The sequence below is a fragment of the Lolium perenne genome, chromosome 6, assembly GCF_019359855.2.
Source record: "Lolium perenne isolate Kyuss_39 chromosome 6, Kyuss_2.0, whole genome shotgun sequence".
Classification (NCBI taxonomy): Eukaryota; Viridiplantae; Streptophyta; class Magnoliopsida; order Poales; family Poaceae; genus Lolium; species Lolium perenne.
Window position 1 is genome coordinate 249,657,866 of NC_067249.2, and position 21,872 is coordinate 249,679,737.

Here is a 21,872-nt window from a genome sequence, read left to right on the forward strand (position 1 = left end):
AGATAGCTTGTCGCAACATGCATCCGTGTCGTGGCGTTTGCCAGTTTGTGGCGATAGACATTTGTGGTAATAACCTATGCCAACGACCTACGTTTCGTGGCGCATTCTCTTTCGTGGCAATAGCGAGCCGTGGCGATAACCTATTGCTACATCTACTGGTTTGTAGCATTAGCCATTTTGCCACGGATCGCTACGCTCGTGGTATTAACTTATGGCGACAAACATTCCATTTGAGGCGATAAAAAGGTATGGCAACGGTAATTTTTATGTGGCGGGAAGCTAATGCGACAAAGTGAACTTTTCGTGGAGATAGTCTATTTCAACAAAATTCACCGTTGTGGCATTAAATACTAATTGCGGCGGCAGAAATATCTGTAGCAACAAGCTACTACCACTATTTGAAGTTTTTGTGGCCATACTCTATTTCAACAAAGTTTTATTCCGTGGCGCCAAATAGTTATCACAACATGCAAAAAAAAATGTGGTAACAATTTATTGCAACAATATAAACTGCTTCGTTGCTACATCCTAGCGCAACAAAGCATGTATTCGTGGCGACTAGGATTTGACGCAACACTATATTTTCCGTGGTGCTAACCTAAGGCAACAAAAAGTGAATTGCAGCAATAGCTTATCGCAACCATAAAAAAAATACAGCCACTGAATTACAAAATTCAAATCCATAGGTATAATATGTACATCCATACAAATCATGATTCTCATAGAAAATATCCATCAAATGCAACTCAAGTAAAATGTGGCCAGAGTTTGAGTCCATTGCTACCATGGTGGTTGAAATCTCTAAAATATATGCGTTTTCCCAATACTTCAACCCTGTCCAGCTAATTCTTTGGGTCCTGCAATCAAAAATATGAAGAAAAAAATTAGCCAACTGAATTAGAGCAAGTATCATCCTGTAGTTACGCACGGTAGTGGCGAGCATGGAATGGCCATTCATCCTGTACAATATTTAGCAATATTGAAGATTTAGCAATTTAACCCATACAAGGATTTTATGCATTATGGCAAATGCTAGGGACAGCTTAAGTGAGATAAAAAAAACATTACCAGATCTGGGTTGTCCATGCTTGTTTATGTATTCTTTTATACTTTCTGTCCTTGTAAAAACAATAGAGCCTTTCCTTACTGCACAAAAAAAATCAAGGGACATAGCATTAACAAACCATGTTTGATTTGTACAATTCAGATAGGTGATCAAGAAGTAAAGATGTTGTGTACCAGCAGTATCCTCCATTGAATTCATCCTTGTGCCCTTGAGTATGTAAGATTAGAATTTGAGTCAGATTCAGCAAAAAAACACAAAACTTAAGCGGACATACTTCAACCCTTCAATATCTTGGAAACAATCTTTTAAAATGTCTTATATCATTGCTTGTGCTTAATACGCAGCCAGTTGAGTTTTTAGAATAAAAGGATGCAAGAATGAGTATGATAGTATTTCTGTCCAACAAAATATTGGACAAGCTGAATGGATCACAATTTGTTTCCACCGGAGGTACCACAAAGAACATAACACGTTAGGTGTTCTTAGATTCCGCTACTAAAATTCAGTTTTTGCTAAACAGAGGGCTGATGATATTCTGTAAGAATAAGAAGACACAGAGTGTCAAAACTTTCAACAGTACATATCAGCCCTAACAATCGACACAATGTTCAACTATAATTGAATAGTTTTGAAGTCCAAGCTTAATCTGATAGGAAAAAAAAAAGACAAAAGGACATATAGCACGAAAATGTATTAAAAAGAAATCTAGTTTTAACTCTGGAAAACCTACAGGCAGATCACCAACGAAAGCATATCCGTATCCTACTTTATCATTCTTGCTAATCTTACTCAATAGACAGCAGCATTTTGGCAAGTGGATTGCATATATTGGATTGCTCCCATGAGTAATGTTGTGACGCAATGAACACAACGAGGTCCCAGATCACACAGTTTAAGATGATACGTTCTATCAATTCCTCATTCAGTTCCATCACCCATCTTGATCCCCATCTTATTTTTCTCTGTCGACTTTCATGTATATACCTTAGTTGGCTAGCTAGATTATCACCTAATTGTGTTTTTTCTTCGTATTTATAGCGTTGATTCCTTCTGGTGGATCCTATGGACATCTATGAATCCGCTTGGTACTGTTTGTACAATGGCATCACTTGCGGAAAAAACAACCTGAAAATATTGGGTATGTTCTCTACGATTCTCTTCAACATTTCCATCCAAAAGATTACACACTATTATATTGACTATATGCCTAGAGAATATTTAGTGCATAATCATGATCGCAAGTGTACTTTTGCAGATTATACTTTCAAAATCAAACCAAATATCTGATAGGAACAATTGTAGGACTAGAATCCAATAAGTGAGTTTGTTTTCCCTCCAATATAGAAAGTTGTTTGGCCACTATTGTATCGAAAGGACACGAATTTATAATCGAAGCAGGTTGAAACTCAAAGTAATCATATATTGTGCAATCCATTAGGCTCAAAGTTCATATATACTCTGTGCATAGCTGGGATTCAGAAGTAAACTTCCTATCTTGATGATCTTATTTTTTTCATGCTTTTGCGATCAGCCATTCCTTGAAGATTATGGCTCTATTATCTTGTAGCTGATCTTGTTTTAATTTATCTTTACATGTAAACAGAAGCAGCGACGGGCGAAGTGTGAAACTGCCCGCGCTACTGCCTACTGAAGAAGTGCCACGCCGGGTCGCCGGCGCTCCGGCCAGTTGCCAACCTCCCGCACCACCTTCTCACTCGGCCCACACCCAATAGGTCAAGACCACACAGCTCAACTCCCATTCCCCTTTCTTGATGCAGCTAAATCTAGCAGATGTGGTGAGATGAATTGCAAAAGAACTAATGTAAATCTATCAGATACGTGATGCGGCTGTACGATGGGACGAAGCGCGCGGCACGGCGGCACTCGCCGATGTGGTTCTACGATGGGAGGGGATTGGGAGATTGGGAGAAATAACCTGAGATATTCTCTGTGCGGGCGTGCTTCTATGTGTTGACGCCGCGATGACACCGTGAGCACGGACGAAGACCAGAGCTTAGATCCAATCGCCACCGTGATGGTGCCGTGATTTGGTTTAGAGTACAAATCGGGAGTAGGTATGGGTGCGTTTACGGGAAGGTTAAATAGGCTATTTTTTGGTGGGAACAAAATATTTGGATGGAGAATAATTGGACGTTTAGGCGGGAGGTTAATTTTTTTGGCACAAACTATATTATTAACGCTAATTGGGTGGTGGGAAAGTAATTCTTTTGGAGGGAATGTTTACAACAATGAAATAAATTAGAAAACATATTTGAGAGCAATATGAAATATATATGCTGCTAAAAATAATATTTCAGAGCGTTATGAATTGAGAAAAACGATTCGCTCGGTCCGGGTCGTCCCCCGCGGGTGACGACCGGGGCGAAACCTAGCTGCCCGCGCCGCCCTCGGAAGTATAGGCGGCAGCCCTAGAAGGTGGACTGCACGTGTCGCTCTACGGCGGGCAACGTGTTGGTGGTGGTGGTCTCACTCTTTGGTCATGGGGACGGCGAGGAGCGGACGGTGGGAGATCATGGTGTTGGCGACTCCTCGGTCGCGTAGTCCCGATTCAACTCGGTCACGTGTCCAGGATCATGTGTTTCTTCATGTACACTTAGGTTAGCAAAACTAGTTTTGAACTAGAATTTTAGAAATCATTTGAAAAACCAAGCAGAAGGTTCATGGCTCCGAAGCCCTTTCATCCGCCTCAGCGACCTTCTTTGCCTCAGCGGTCTTCGCCGATTCTGCGTCCGCAGATTTCTTGGCCTCAGCCGCCCTTGTCAATTCCGCGTCCGTGGACTTCTTGGCCTCGGCCGCCTTCACCGCCTCCTGCTCTGCGGCCTTCTTGGCTTAGGCCACTTTCGTCGCCGCCGCTCCCCGTGTGGGTGCGGGCTTCTTCAGCACCTTCTCCTTGGCCCTGTCGAAATAATTCGTCCATGTTACTCGAGTCGCTCGGAACTATTTGGAAGTAAAGAGGCCGGAGAAACTTACTTGACGACCGGGACGGTCTTCACGCCAGGATGGACGCGCTCAGTCGCCTTGAGAACGTTGCCTTCGGCCTCTGGAGACTGACGTGCGTCTCTAGAGGGGTCATCTGATGGGCCCACTTGGCCCGTTGTTCGTCTAGAGCTTCAAGAGGTCCCTTCCCCTTCGGGGGGGGGGGGGGGGGGAGGAGGGAAGTCGCCTCCTCTTCTTCGTCCTCCGTGCCCTCCTCGCGCGATGGCTGCGAGGAAGACGTCGCTCCCCTCTTCGTTCCGCGGGTGCGACCTGCTAACTCTTTTCCAGTCACCTCATAGTCCGACTACGTGACCTTGTCATCGTCGTCCTCCTCCGCGGCGACTTCCCCGTCATCTTCCCTCAGCTCTTACGACTCTTGTCCAGGAAGGGGGGAGATGGTCCTCCACGCATTAAGCAAGGATCAATTACTTGATCTTCTAAAAAGGTCCTAAGATGATATTCTTTGCAATGACATACTAAAAGCAATGTTAAAGCAATGTTAAGGAAATCGGTAATCGTTAACTGTTCGGTCAGCATGGGAGTAGCGATTAATCAGAATTCGAACGATTAACTGTTTTGGGCTGGCTCATTTTATTCCGTAGGGGTTTCTTTGGATCTTTGTTGTTTCCTTCGCCTGTGTCGGTTTTCGGTTTTTTTCTTTTTTCTCTTTCTTTCGGTTTTTAAATAAAATTTAAATCCGAGCAAATTTGAAATTCGAGCAAATTTCAAATTTAAGCAAATTTGAAATTCGTGCAAATTTTAAGGTTGAGTTGAGGAAGAAGACCGCACACCCTCTTTACATAGGCCGGAGGAAGACGACGGCCGCGGGACGCATGACATCACCATTATTGTATTGGCGGAGGTGGGCGACAACCGCTCGGCAGGCGAGGCATCGCCATTAACGTGGCACAGACTGCCGAAGCGACGCCTCGACGCCACTCACTAGCGCGCTTGAGAAGACGCATCGACGCAGGGTCGCTGCCAGGCGGGCCCGACGAAACATCCACGAGACGCGAGCGTACACTTTGCGCGTCCGCAGAGACACATCCGACACGCATATTTGTGCCAGGTTTGCGTCGTCGCGGACAGTCCGGTCACTTTGCTTAACCGGACCTAGATTTTGTTACCAAAAGGGCCAGGGGCTGACCCGCTAAAAATTAGGTCCAACGTGGATCTAACCCTTTCGTCCCTAGGGTAGAACCGCCCCTCTCCACAGCGACACAGGTCACAGGGAGGCGCACGCCTCTGCGCCGCGGAGGCAACGCGCCGGTACCGGAATAAGCTCGTCGACGTAGAGCAAACCGCCTCACCCTGCGGCCTCCCGCATCCTCCTTTCGCACCTGTTTGCAAGTCGTCCAGCCGCCGCAACGGGGCAAACCGCCGGCCGCCGAACGCCGCGATGCTGCGTGAGGTGCTCGCAGCCGGGGAGGGTCCAGATCTCGCGGAGCACGCCGTTTTTTCCCATTCCCACAGGTATTAGCAATCCTACTACCTCACGTACCTTAGTTTAGAGGAAATAAATCCGACTACTTGTGGGATTTGTTACTTATTAGGATAATTAAGGGGTATAATTAGATCAGGAGAGTGAGGCTGCCAAGACTTTCCTATTTGCTCTCTAGTATTACGTTGATCACGCAGGGACACTAATGTCCAAAAACAATGAAATTTGCTCTCTTAGTTTGTGCGTTAATATTCGTGCAACAAAACTATACACCTTATATTGAGGGAGTAACATTAATCCGGTTTGACCGTGTGGGCCTTCTAAAAACATTGCAATAACATATCCAATATGGCAACAACAAACTGTTGTGGTGATTAGTGTGAAATATCACCACACCTGTATATTCTGTTGCAATATCTATTTTCCATTGCCACAACTAAATAACTTCTGGCAATGGAAAAAATTTGTGGCAATATATCTAAACGATTGCCGCAAATAGAAATTTTGTTGCAATATTTATTTTCTATTGCCACAAAGGGAGGCCCTTCTGGCAATGGAATTAAATTGTGGCCATACACCCAGAATATTGCATCGAATTGTCATTTTGTTGCAATACCTATGTTGTATTGCCACAAATAGAAATTTTGTTGAGATATCTATTTTCTATTGCCACAAAAAAGGACCTTCTGGTAGTGAAAAGAAATTGTGGCGATATACCCAGAATATTGCATCGAATTGTCATTTTGTTGCAATACCTATGTTGTATTGCCACAAAAAAGGACTGTATGGCAATGGAATAAAATTGTGGCGATATATCTAGACTATTGCCACGAACTGTCATTTCGTTGCACTAACTAGCCTCTATCGCAACAAATTGTTGGGTTAATGCAACGCTGTAAAACATGTGGTAATACACGCTCCTATTACCACAAAACCAAACTTTGTGGTAATATCGTGAATTATTGCAACAAAAAATTGGTATTGCAATAAATTTTGTTGCAATAGACCGGAATTCCTGTAGTGTGTCTCAGTGCAGGACCAAACCGGGACCAATGGGGGGCATTGGTCCCGGTTCGTTTTGCCCAAGACGACCCCACTAGCTGGCGCCTGTCCTGTAGTGGCCTTTGGACCCGGTTTGTAATACACGTCCTGTTTCTCTGCCGCGGCAGAGAAACGCTGGTACAACCTAAACCTGTGCCGCGGCAGAGAAATAGCAATTCTCTGCCGCGGCAGAGAACCCCAGGCCCGGTTCGTAACACGAACCGGGACCAAAGGCCATCCACCGCGAGCTCCCTGGCCGCACCACGTGTCGAGGTCTTTAAGCCCGGTGCAACTTTGAACCGGGACTAAAGGAGGACCCTTTAGTCCCGCCTAATTGGTCCCGGTTTGGGAACCGGGACTGAAGGCCCAAATGGACCGGGCCTATATAGCCCCGTTTTCCACTAGTGTAATATTTTTCTTGGGAGTATCATATCTGTATTTTCTTTATTATATATATGGTGTACCTTGAGTTTTTCACGTATGTACGTATACCTAGAGATTTAATTTGACACGATCAAAAAAAATTCGGGTATACAAATATCTCAGGCAGGTATATATGTACCAAAATATTTAAAGATTCGCGCATGAAATTTCTGGTGTGCGAACATTCTTCGTTATATGTCATACCTAGGTATGTGATACACAGATCATACGGTATTGTTTTAATTTTATTTCTGACATCAGGTATGTCATGTGCTCACGCGAGTATCCAGGTATTACATCTGGGTATGATACATCGGGTATCAAACCAGGAGTATGTTGGTAGCCGGGGTACTACGTCTAGGTAGGTATATACGTATACCTAGAAATTTAATTTCACATGATAAAAAAATTCATGTATACAAATATCTCAGGTATATATGTACCAAAATATTTAAAGATTTGCGCATGAAATTTCTGGTGTGCGAACATTCTTCGTTATATGTCACACCTAGGTATGTGATACACTCATCATACGGTATAATTTTAATTTTATTAGTGACATCAGGTATGTCATGTGCTCACGCAAGTATCCAGGTATTACATCTGGGTATGATACCTCGGGTATCAAACCAGGAGTATGTTGGTAACCGGGGTACTACGTCTGGGTATGATACCTCAGGCATCAAACCTAGAAATTTAATTTCACATGGTAGAAAAAATTTCGGGTATGTACGTATACCTATAAATTAAATTTCGGGTATGGTACGTATACCTAAAAATTTCTGGTATGTATACCTAGAAATTTAATTTCACACGGTCGAAATTTTTTCAGGTATACAAGTATCTCAGGTATGTACGTAGCAAAATATTTAAAGATTCGCGCATGAAATTTGTGGTATTTGTACATTCTTCGTTATATGTCATGTGCGTGCGTGCGTGAGTGTGTGTGTGTGTGTGTGTGGGTGGGTGTGTGTGCGTGCGTGCGTGCGTGCGTGCGTGTGCGTGCGTGCGCGCGTGTGTGTGTGTCTATGAATTTTTATTCTACTCACTCCGTCCATAAAAACACGTCTTAAATTTGTCAAAATTGAATGTATGAAATAAAACATATTTTGATAAAGTTGACACATTCCTTTATGGGTGGAGGGAATATTATGTTCACGTTCCGTTGAAATTGTTCATTCAGCAAAAAAGATTCAGTCCAGAACATAAATTTTTCATAACGGCGCAACTGTTCTCTAAGAAAAAAATACTCCCTTCGGTTTACTAATCTCTACTATTAAGAGCAAATTGGTGAATGCCTGGTGTCACATTTTCAGGATGGACAATAATACCCCCCACATCTACTATCCAAGATGATTTATCTCAACGCAACAAACAACTCCATACCATTAGGCGTAGCTTAGAAATTACAAAATATGCCACCGCACACGCACTCTCAACAAACTAGACGGCACAACTGAAATCTGCCTATAAACTAGCATGCTGATCCTACTTATGCTGCGCGCCTGATTCTCACACGATTAGAACGCCACCTGAAACACAGCATATTAGTTGCAACATCTTTGACTTCCGTGTCCGCAAAGCTTGCCCTCAAATCTCTTTGCTCGTTCTTCTTCGCCTGCAAAACAACACTCCATGCCCGCCACGGTGCCCCTCAACCGTAGGACAGCCCCTCGCCGGCGCTGCGATCCCGTTGCACTAGCCCGTGGGAGGGCCCTCACCGGCGTTGTGATATATGCCCACAGCCGCAGGAAGCCATCGTTGGCGTCGCCGTCCGGCTCCCCTCACTCGCCGGCTGCACGCGCTTGAGCTCGACCAGTCACGTCTCGCTGTCGTGTTGACTGTTGAGTACGGTCACGATTCTGTCGTCCCTCTCTCGACGCCTCTGTGCGCTAGAGGTCCACCAGTTGTGTTTAGACCGCTCATGTCGAGTCCAACCGCGAGCACCTTCGCCTTCTCTCGTCATGGCGCTCTGTCCGATAGTCTTATCCTACTGCGCGACCCCTTCGTCTGCTGCATCTCCCATAACCATCCAAATCTCTTTTGAGGAGGCAATCACGCGCTATGCTCGATTACAGGCTGATGCGGAGGAGCCACAAGCAGAACCGTTAAGGGATCAATGTAGGGGAGGAGGGAATGACGCCTACCATGGTGGTGGCTGTGTTAAGCCTTCGGGAAGTGTGCAGCTTGGAGGATGTGAAGGAAAGAATGGACTGGTACTTGAGGCATGCCACGAGGTGCTCGTCTTGATGCGCCAAATTTGCAAGGTGAGGATTTATCTATAAGTGCCTTTTAAAAGCTAATTAAGGGACTGAAAATAATTAGATAACCAAAATATTACAAATTCATGTACTACCTCTGTCTCAAAATAGGTGTCGATACGGATGTATCTATAACTAAAATACATCTACATACATCTGTATCTAAACAAAAGTGAGCCACCTATTTTTAGACGGAGAGAATATGAAACTAGGGCAGTTCGCAGTTTTGTCTGAATTGAAGTTTAGGGCAATTTCTTATTTTACAATTTGCCTATGATGTGAAGAAACTGGTTTAGACATTATTTCATTTAAGATATTTCAGGTAAGCAGTAGGCTGTTGCGCTAATGAAACCATCTGAGTATTAAGTATCTGAGCTCTTGTTACTATAAAGCATATATAACATGGAAGTTCAAAAACATTTTTTGCGGCTCAAGGGCATCCTCGACGACTTCGCTGCGGCGACCGGCCTCGTCATCCACTTCACCAAGAGCACCCTCGTCCCCATGTCCGTGGACGCGAGGCCCTCGTCGTCTCCACCGCTACCCTCGGGTGCGCCGTGGAAGGTTTCCCACAGACCTACCTCGGGCTCCCGTTGTCCTGCGACAAGCTCGCGCTCGACGCCTTCTCCCCTCTCATCGCCAAGGCTGACAGGTACCTTTCGGGGTGGAGGGCCCTCTTGCTCTCGCCGGCGGGGCGCCTCGTGCTCGTCAATGCGGTCCTGGAATCGTTGCCCACGCACGCGATGGCTGCCTTGCAGCTCCCGCCTGCAGTCATCGTTGCTCTCGATGCCCTCCGTCGTTCCTTCCTCTGGGGGGTTGGCGACGACCGCGCCTCGGGCGCCCAGTGCCTCGTCGCCTGGGACAAGGTCTGCCGCTCCAAGGAGGAGGGAGGCCTCGGCGTTCGCGCCCTCGGGATGCAAAACGCGTGCCTTCTCGTCAAACTTTTGCACCGGCTCCATACTCAGTCCGACTCTCCTTGGGCTGCGTGGCGCTGGGCTGAGATCGGCGCCGGGTCCATTGCCTCTACCTCAACTGCTCCCACCTCGGGTGGGCACTGGGCGGCGTTGCGCAGGTTGACACCGCTCTACCACTCCCTCACCCGCGTATCGGTCGGAGACGGGCGACGCACGTCGTTCTGGCATGACTCCTGGCTCCCGATGGGTCCGCTCTCGACCCATGTCCCCGCGCTCTTCTCCCACACTACCTGTCTGGAGGCCACCGTCGCCCACACCCACACTGCCGGCGTGGAAAGCATCCTGGCTCCACGTCTCACCCGCGTGGGGGCTGCGGAGTTGGCCTCCCTCCGCTCCTTCTTGGACGCGGTGACACTCAGTGCCGAGGCGGACGATCGCACACTCGCCCGCTGCTCCGGGCCAGAAAATAAACTCGTGAAGGAGCCCTCTACAAGCTCTGCAGTTTCGGCGGGATCACCTCCGCCAACGCGCACTTCATCTGGGACAACCATGCTCCGTCGCGGGTCAAGTTCTTTGGGTGGCTGCTCTCCATGTCTCGCATACACACGCACTCTCAACAAACTAGACGGCACAACTGAAATCTGCCTATAAACTAGCATGCTGATCCTACTTATGCTGCGCGCCTGATTCTCACACGATTAGAACGCCACCTGAAACACAGCATATTAGTTGCAACATCTTTGACTTCCGTGTCCGCAAAGCTTGCCCTCAAATCTCTTTGCCCGTTCTTCTCCGCCTGCAAAACAACACTCCATGCCCGCCACGGTGCCCCTCAACCGTAGGACAGCCCCTCGCCGGCGCTGCGATCCCGTTGCACTAGCCCGTGGGAGGGCCCTCACCGGCGTTGTGATATATGCCCTCAGCCGCAGGAAGCCATCGTTGGCGTCGCCGTCCGGCTCCCCTCACTCGCCGGCTGCACGCGCTTGAGCTGGACCAGTCACGTCTCGCTGTCGTGTTGACTGTTGAGTACGGTCACGATTCTGTCGTCCCTCGCTCGACGCCTCTGTGCGCTAGAGGTCCACCAGTTGTGTTTAGACCGCTCATGTCGAGTCCAACCGCGAGCACCTTCGCCTTCTCTCGTCATGGCGCTCTGTCCGATAGTCTTATCCTACTGCTATGGACGGAGGGAACTAATCTTATATTGTTGTCAGATAGCTTCCAGATTCATTTGGCTATGCTTGTATAAAATCCAATTAAGCATCCAGGCCATATAGTGCAACTGAGTTCTACCCTGAAATAATACTACCCCGGTCTATAAATGGATATTGAAAAGTTGTCTAAATTTAGATGTATCTAGACATCTTTTGGTGTATAAATACAGCCAAATTTAAACTAATCTTCGACGTCTTTTTATGGACGGAGGGAATATGACATTACATAACTAATATGTGAGAGATCATAATACTGCAAGGGGCCGAATTAGTTTGCCTTTAGAAAGTGACACGCACCGAAGCTCTTCAGCAACTAGGAAACTGGACTGATGTACATGTTTTTTGCGGTTAGTCTATGTTGGCGAGTTCTCTAGAATAGTACGTATTATAGGCAGAAACCGTTCACTGTTTATGGTTTCTAAATTATCATCCTCCACTATTCTCTCCATGGTTACTGCTTTATAAGATTATCATCCTCCATTAAGCTATTTATCCTCTTTCTCAGATTGATAGTCATACTAAACTGTGAAAATTACAGTACTTCAGCAGTAGATGTTGTACATCTGACAATCTAGCAATGACGTGCTTACAGTTCAAGGTATACTAATGTTTTAATATGTCACTGTTTGTGTTGATTGATAGGCTTGTCTAAGTTCCAATTTCTGAAGTAGAATTCTGAAGCTAGAGAGTTTCCGAAATTTCTTTTGCAACTTCAAGTAGCTGGTGTACTATTGGCTTGATCTTTTGAGGATACAATCAGATAACAAATATGTGAGTTTGTGCATTTTTTACTTATATTTATTTGGTTTTTGTAGATTACAGGCTCAAGAGAATTGGGAAGCTCGGTTTTCAAACTGTAATTAGCATAAGTGGTTCTTCTGTTATTTGTTTCCCTAGGAGATAGACTATATCATATAAACTTGAAGAGAGAGATAAAGCAATTTCGGGTATGGGTTTGTTAAGCGTGGAGTATTTTAGGGAGTGACATTTAGTTCGTAATTTCTTGATCTGTGACACTATGCATTCGTAGGTTTCACCTTAATAGTTCGTAACTATGTGATTGTTTAGATGTTATGGACCATACCAAATCCTTCTCTCTTCAGATATTTGTCTACATGATCTTATAGTAGTAGTATATATGATTTATTCTAGACCCGACCCTACAAAATTAAACTTTGAGTTTCACATTATATCTATTTTCAGGACCACTTCCTAGAGGATTGATACTCAAATTGTTGGCGTTTAGTCAATGCCTACTTTTTTCTCGCGGAAAGGTATGTATCGAGATGAGATCTTTAATTTTTCATGCACCAACGTTTCATTATTTAGTTTATTCTCACTCGCATACTAATGATTTTCTTTAAATTTGAGGTCACTGGTCAAGGACCACAATGTAGAGAATGAATGTCGATGTCTTTATTACGCCGGTGGCACCCGGTAGACTTCCAAATAAGAGGACATATGTGGACATCACGAAAACCCCGATGAAGTATGGCAAGTCTAACATCTTCCCGATAATGACTTGCAACCCAGACTGGTAGGATAAGAGGATGCATGTGGACATAACAGAGACCTCGGGTAGCCCATGCTCGTTTCATGTTGGCGTAGCTGGACCACATTTGAGACCATTAGTCTTTGAAAATATAATGCTTGCTAGCTGATTTGCAATGTATATGCATTTATGTGCACTTTACGTTTATTCAAGAATATTTATGTGTGACACTAAGAACAATTAAGACGCCGTGGCAAAGCACGGGCATTCAACTAGTATAGTACATTTTAGATATTTTAAACCGAACTACTCCCTCCATACCGGATTAATGGGCAAATATGCACCTCGAGAAATAAGTTTGACTACTAATTTGATCAACATAATATAAGATATATATCACAAAAGATATATTATTGAAAATATTTTTTGAATACGAATCCAATGGTATAATTTTTGTGGCATATATCTTATGTTTTGTTGACCAAACATGTAGTCAAACTTGTTTCTCGAAGCGTGTAATTGCCTATTAATCCGGTATGGAGGGAGTAGCATAGATAAAGATGAGTGAATCTTCGATCTACACACTAATAAATTTCCTTTTTAACGTGGAAATCGAAGAGAAGGCCTCTACGGTAATTTTATTCTACACACTACTAATAGACTAGATACGTATCACAAGTTAAAACTAATCCAACAAACTCCCTATCTTGGAAGGCCTACTGAAAACATAAGATGAGTTTTTTGAAAGATGTCGCTTCACGGTGGGAAATCGTAAGAGTAGTAGATTTTGAGAAGATACATGGCTGGGAAATATGCATGTCTTTTATCAATATCCTTCATTGTACAATATTGTGCAGGGAAAGCAAGTTTCCGTTGCCAATGTCATGTCGCATAGGCCACTAAACATAGGATTTAGATAGACTCTCACGGGTAATAGAGGGGATAGATGGATTATCTACTCAACCAGATAGGTTTGTTTGGAAGTTAACAACATCTAGAGTCTACTTGGTCAAATCACTATATCTTAACTATATGAATGATCATACGAGATTTCTACGCAAATTTCAATTAAAATGCACATCTTTATGTGGTTCTTATTACGCAAAGTTTTACTCACAAAAGATAATTTAGCAAAAAGGGATTGGCAAGGGTGTAGAAGATGTGTTTTTGTGATCAAGATGAAACAATACAACATTTGTTCATTTTACATCCTTTTTCAAAGATTGTGCGGCGTAATTTTCATTCGGCCTTTAATATTAGTCCACCCTCTAATTAATTTTTTTTATTTGGGAATTGACTCAGAAAAAATAAAATAAAAAATCAGAGTTGGTGTATGTGCTTTATTATGGGCTTTCTATCGTACCCAGAATGCTTATATCTTTAACAATGCAAAATCGACTTCGTTTATGTAGATTATCCCTTGGGCTATGCATTAGATCCGTACATGGTCCTGCCTACAGACAACGGAGAAGCAAGAAGATTTGGATATTGGGTGCAACTACCTCGAGAAGATTGCATGTGATTTATACAACGAATGCAAGTGGCATTTTGACCGTAGGATAACATGTTTGTGCAGAATCGCTTTATGTTTTCCTCTATATTCAGGTGGTTAATATAACTAAAGGGGTTGTGGTAGGCTGCGGCCGGTGCGAGCCTCTGTAGTCCCGGTTGGTTTATCCAACCGGGACTAAAGGGTCTACCATCAATTCGGGTTGGAGACATCAACCCGGACTAAAGACTTTCTAGGTTTTTCTTCTCCACACACACCCCTTGGATCCTTTTTTGCTTTGTAAAATACAAAACAAATGATAGAAAATTCAAAATAAAAAATCCTTTTAGATGTATGTAGGTTAGGTGATTTAGTTATTATGAAAAATAACAAACGTGCATTCTAACTTATTTTGCAAAAAAATGTATTTTTGGTAAGATGGTAATAACTTTTGCATGGAAACTCGAAAAAAAGTTTAATATATAAAAATCTATGTACGCGAAAAGTTACAACGAATTCGCCGTCTATGCCTGGTTAGCCAATTTTTAGATTCTCAAACTGCCAAAGGGAAATATGAAAATCATTTAGGTTTTGCAAAAAAAGTTATTTATTCAAAATTATGAATACTTCATTAGTTTTTTTTTACTAAAAGTCTAAAACAATTATTTAAAATTCAAATAATAAAGAAGTGTGACACCATGAAGGAGAGGTTAACATGATTGATATGATAATGTGTGCGCAAAATATTTGAAAGTGTAACGGAATGAACTCAGAAATTAAGCGTGCTAGTGCTGTAGTAGTTTGAAGATGGTGGACGATCGGAAAGTATGACCACAAGTAAGTAATTTGACTAGAGATTAAGTATAGTTTAAGACTAAACTGGTACATTGTGGAACTAAAGGTCCATTTTCTACTAGTGCTCCAATCTCCATGAGTGAGACTTGAATTTACAACAGGTGATATATGTGAATAATATTTTCCTTAGTTGGATTATTGGGGTTGAAATTTGGTTGATTCTGAGGGCAATTCCGGACTAATAACGTGAGAACCTGGCCTGCACCATTGAAGTATCATCATATTCTGTAAAAGTACTTTTACTTCAAAAATTTGCTTTGACCATTATTTTGGTTAATAAAATATAGAATATATGTCATAAAAAATATATCGTTGGAAACCTTTTTTGAGTACGAATCTAATGATATAGAACTTTTAGATATATAATTTATATTTTATTGACCAAATTAGTGGTTAAACTCTGTCTTAAAACCGGTACTGAGGGAGTAATATTGTTCACGAACTCTTAGGTTCAGATTTTGATGACCCGTCAGCACCAAGCTTTAAATGTTAGAACCACACGCTTCTTGAGCAACTAGCATAGTGGCCCTCACAAATGCAAGGACGACATTCTTACTATTAAATTATTGTCTATTTTTTTAAATTATATATATTCATGTATATTAATATTATGCCACGATATTGTATGGTTTTGTAGCTAATAATTTTTATTTATTTTTGTAAGAACTTATATATTAATTTTCTAGACCTGCTATACATACGATCTTTTTCTACGATCCGCGTACAATACAGTCGTGCAACCGCTCATGCATCAGAGTGCGTAGCTACTGGTTTTATGAACAATTGTCGTATATATCCAGTGGCACTGCACGCGAAGTGTTTTATTTATTTTCATACTGTTTTGCAATTTAATTAGCAAAAGCATCTATTTTATTGACCTTATATTTTTTTTACGCACGGTCATGTACCCGTGTACGATAGATTATAGCTAGTGTGCTTGTCTGCATATATGTTCTATTTTTAGCCCTCGTATCACCTCCTATTTCAAACAAGTAGAGCACACGATTCCCCGGTGTATTGAAATGTTAATCAATAATTTAAGTTTATTTAGTTTTCTTACTTTGCACTTTAGAGCTAGTCGATATTGAGTTGGACTCTATTACACACCAGTTTATTTTGAAGTTGTGCTTCACACGGAATTCTATATAATTTCTTTTCGCGAAACTACACGCTTGATCTTTTCTTTTTTCTTACCTAGCTGAACATACGTCATCTTCTTTTATTATTAGACCGGAATACACATTCTCTTAATGCGATACCTTTTGGTACAACTATTCTACGTCATGTCAAATCGGATCCGGTAGTTACATAACCATTAAGTTTTTATCATATCATAGACACATATTGTAGATCTAACCGTTAAAATAATTCAAGTGATATGGACTAACATGGTATCTCTATTTTAATATTTAGTCAAACTTGATAAAGTTTAATTTTTACCAAAGCCAGAAGATGAAATAATTGCGAACTACTCCCTCCGTCCCAAAAGGTAAGACGTGCAAGGATTAGCTAAAAGTCAAATCTTAGTAACTTTGACCAAATATTTAGGAAAACATATTTACATCTAAAATATCGAATATACATATTAAAAAAATATACTTTATGATGAATCTTGTGATACTAATTTAGTATCTTATATATTTATAATTTTGTGTATAAATTTGGTCAAATTTAGTTGATTTTTAACTAATTCTTAGACGCGTTACATCTTAGGACGAAGAGAGTATAAAGGAGTAGTCGTCAATCTCTCGGCTAGCTATACAGCTATACGTTCGATCAGACTTTATAGAAATTAATATTTGTCCATGTGCTGGGTGAGGAGCAGATGTATTTACGATGTGATTTGGTGATTACAAATTTGCAATCTACCTAGGTGAGGTTGCATAGCCAGTGGCGTAAGGCCACGGCAGTGGACACAACGGCCAGAAACCACTTTTTTCGTGTCATTGGACGCTTGGCCTATGGTATATCTCATATTTTCTTTCTCCACTTTTAGATTTGTTTTTGACAGTACACACATTTTTGTCTAGTCTAATTATTATTATCTGATTAGGGGATATGAGCGTGTTAAGATGCCAACAATGACTTCTCCTGTACATGACCCATGTTACGTAGCTTACATAACTTTTATTTTCTCATTAAATCATAGCCGTAAATTACAGATGTAACAGTTAAAAATTTTTTGATGATGTGAATTAACGTGGTGTCTCTATTTTAGACCTCCGTATCGTGCTTTTCATATGTAATAGATTTAAGTAATAGAATAACCTTTAGTACACGATTTAACTTTAATTGTACTACTATCTCTCCACCTTTTCTCTTTCTTCTTCGTTCCCATTTAATTACTTCATCAATAAACAGAACATTTGTTTCTACTACTGCATGTTTTTTTAAGGAACTCGTGAGCTTTATTGATTACTCCCTCCGTCCATAAATAAGTGTATATACGAGATTTTCAAGATAAATTATAAAGTAAAGTGAAAAATGTATTGGGAAGATGCATCTCTCCTCTTTAATTAGTTCACCTCCAATGAGCTAAGTGATTGTAGAAAATAAGGAGAACATGTGCTCAATATTATTGGGTTCGATTTCCTTGCGATGAGAGAGAAGGAATTAAAGTGCATTGAGAAGATAGGAGTACACTCTTTTGTGAACAAAGTTTAGAGCTAGATGTCCATTTATTTGTGGATGGATGGAATATGCCACAATATTCTTACAATCATTTGCATCCACCGCCAACATACTACTGCAAGTTTATTATGGTTCTTGTTCCGAATATAGATTATAGTAGATGTAATGATTTACTCTTGTTTTTCTTCTTTTGAGTTCAAGTGTTCTCATGCAGCTATGTGGTTCAGCATGCAGCTGCATTTCTCATCCTGTGTTGGATAAGAACTAAAAACAAAAATAAATAAAAGGTTAAAAGAAGAGTAATTTGCTTCTTAAGTTACACTTTCGAGATCAAAGGTAACAACTATTGTCCTATAAATACCTTAATTTTCACCCGCATCGCACACCAATATTCATGGTACAATTAGCCAACCTTATCCTCCCTTCTTCTATGAATTCCTTGTATTTTTTCCATTATTAGTACAGATGTGCGAGGCCTCAATTTACACTTCATCCACAATGAAATTACCTAAATAGCCGTTGGCGGCAGGGACGGAGCCAGGGGGTGCCAGCTGGGGCCATGCCCCCCCACCCCCCACCCCCCCATGCTGAAAATTTTGCTAAAATACCCCCGAAAATGCGTGCAAATTGATCGTTCGATTTGCGAGTATTTGCCTATCTATCCCCCTCCAAGCTAAATTTTGTTCAATTGACCCCCTCCAAACTATATTCCTGGCTCCATCCCTGGTTGGTGGTTGAATAGAACTAACTAACATCAATTTGCATGGAAATGTAGTTCACCTGTCTGTCCTGGACTTGATAAACACTTCGAAACATGTTAAAATCTAATATATCTTCATAAATTCATAAAAATATATTGTCCTAATGGATGGGCGCTGCAATGAGGCCTACACGATATAGTGTAGTTCAATGGCCGGCCATTACACATGTAGTTTGATGGAACTAAAGCAACACATTACATTCATACTGGGTATAGAACTTAATTAAATTAGTTTGCTAGAATCTACCTTGTCACAAAAAAAAACTCATCTTAACTGCTGATAGCATGCATATCATCACTAACAATACATGCTCCATTAGTACGCAGATGGTACATTTGTGGTACAGCATTATGTGTGTACCTTTCATTGCTAAAATAATCATTTCGAGGATGATTTTTTTAAACCTAATAACAAATATATTTGCCACATATCCAGTAAGCATATTGGAATTACACCAACCAAACACAAATGTGGATCAGATCACATATACCTCGACAACAACCAATCTAAATCCATGAATCTTTGTGCATGGGAGAGCTTGGACCTGCAAAAGTAGTGTTGCTCCGTACATACTCCCTCCTGCCCATGCATAATATGACGTGCATAATTTTTCGTGTAAGTCAAATTTTGTAAACTTTAACCACAAATATAGATAATAATATGAATATCTACAATACCATATGCATGTAGTATGAAAGTTTACTTCATGTTAATTCTAAAAATATTAGTTTGTCGTTGTATATGTTTATACTTTTCTTAGTATAAATGATTAAACATTATGAAGTTTGATTTTAACCAAACTTTATATGCAACATATTTTGAGCAGGAGGGAGTACAAGATAAAAGTTAAAATCCAGAATTCCATTGACTTGATAGACCTTGATTATAGATGTACTTATTACTACACCATCACAAATACACATATTTTTACTCGAAAAGAGAGCACCCAAACTCAGATTCCACGTCCATGCATATACAGTTTTCACAAGTACACATCCACATATACCAAATCACAATACACTTATTATGAGAATAATGACACCCAGCAGCACGCAAAGATTACTGGACGAAACTAAGCCAGAGGTGCAGCTGGAAGGATGACGGCAGCGTCAAAGACCTGAGCGTTCAGGGGGTAGGAACGGAGCTGCTTCATTGCCACTGGTGTCAGCTAACATCGGTAATTTTTAAAAACCCATCACCAAATCTGCACTAATCACCTTTTATTTATGAAACTGACACCATTGAGCATTGAGTTGACACCATTGGATTAACTTTCTAGCTTTGTCAATGCCACCGGGTTGACGCGTTGCTGGCTGTTGGATGCTGCCCACCGGCAGCGGCCCTCCATGCAGCAGCAGTAGCATGCCGCCGCCACTGCCACCACGCTGGCTACAATAACGACAACGATCAAGCCAATCTGTAGGCCGTGCGATTGCCCAGCGGTATCAAGCTAGGTAGTAGGCACGCTTGTCGAGAGTTTGAAGAAAATAAATCTATAGTGAGATAAATCATGCAACTAATTTTGAGTATATGTCCTATGACTACATATCATGAGAAAATCATTTGCACTACCGAGAAACTATATCATGAGACCAAGAGATGGTAAAAAAGATCATGATTGCTTCCTCGCTTTTCTTGCGGGGTATTACTGCTTTCTCGTTCATGCATTGCAACAATGGGGAACAAACCATACCTAAACTAAGCTAAAAAAAAGATAGCTAGCTGATCTCCTGGAGCCGCTTTAGGCGCGATGTATCCTCGGGACGGCTTTCCCATAGCCAGGGGGGCATCGCCCCCTACCCACTCAATAACAATCTTTTAAGATATCTATAATATTTATACTGAAATTTAAAAGTTACTCAAAGGTTTAGGATGGATAGTGTTTTTGGGCCCCACAACAATTTCTACCAAACTCCGTTACTTGGTCACACACACACAAAATCTATTCTACGAATTCAACAAAAAATCCAATAATCCTTACATTTGATAGACCTATGATATTCTAAATCTCGGTGAAGACATAAATCATGGCATCACTACGGGAACGCGCCGAGGTGCCGACGGCCAGATCCCATACCGACGGCAAAATATCGGGGCCGTTGGCACAGGACCCGTTCCGGCCAGGCCAGCAGGTTAGCCGTCGGCACAGGAAAACCGTCGGCACATGAAGGTCTATGCCGACGGCAACAGTTTCGACCGTCGGCACATATTTCAGCCCTGTGCCGACGGCTTGCCGTCGGCATAGCTATTTTCCATTTTACCACATTAATCTTCGAAAAATCATAACTAAATAATTATAATTCAGAAAAATACAAATAATATATCAAAATTTTCAGAAAAATAAGATCTATCTTGAAAAAATATCAAACATGGAATATTGCAAATATGTCAAAAAATCTTCAAAAAATGAGCTATCATGTCTGATGTTTTATGACTTTCACATAGAACAACCAATGTTATGGCTACAATCGTCTCATAGTTTGTCATAATGTGCCCATATTGTGCACACATGTGCATCTTGGGATGTCTTACGATGTTGCAGGAGGAAGTTTTCCATTTCATCGCACGAAAAAAACCATTTTCTACTTTTGAGGTGTCGAAAACGGGGTGTTTTGTGAACCAACCACCAAATTAAAATTTCACATTTGTACCAACACATTTTTCAAAAATACTAGACCACATAAGATAGACAATTTCTTAACCGGTGTATCTGGAACCTTTCTGTCCACCCCTCATGAAAAAGACAAATTCCGTCCGAATCGGTAGGAGGCCGACCAGATTTGAACTACATGTACATGATATGCTCAGGATTTTTTGTAAAAATCATTTTTAGATTCACAACATGCTATTTCATTAGAGATCTAGTGCAAGTTTGGTGAGCCTCAGCCCCGGGCAAAGGATCTTCTTGCCCGCCGTTTTGAATATAGTTTGAAACAGGCATATAAAATTTGAAAACAATCCAAATAATGTGAAACCTTCGTGTGGTGTCATATTATGTGTCATATTTACAAGGAAAAATATTAAAGTTGAAAATTGCAAATATCACAAAAAATCCTTCACAAAATGAGCTATCATGTTCGAGGTTTCATGACATTTAGGTCAAACAACCAATATTATGGATAGAATCGTGGCATAGTTTGTAATAATGTTCCCATATTGTGCACACATGTGCATCTTGGGATGTCTTACGATGTTGCAGGAGAAAGTTTTCCATTTCATCGCACGAAAAACCATTTTCCATTTTTGAGGTGCCAAAAACGGGGTGTTTTGTGAAGCAACCACCAAATTAA

General features: G+C 41.6%; 1 long non-coding RNA gene across 1 annotated transcript; it reads right to left on the bottom strand.

The window, feature by feature from the left end:
- Nucleotides 1-643: 643 nt before the first annotated feature.
- LOC127305117 (uncharacterized) lies at nt 644-3,119 on the bottom strand. The gene is made up of 4 exons (XR_007853677.2): nt 3,003-3,119; nt 1,240-1,273; nt 1,069-1,146; nt 644-857 (listed from the first exon to the last, which is right to left on the bottom strand). It is a non-coding gene; the product is annotated as an uncharacterized lncRNA (long non-coding RNA).
- Between the last annotated feature and the right edge of the window lie 18,753 nt (nt 3,120-21,872).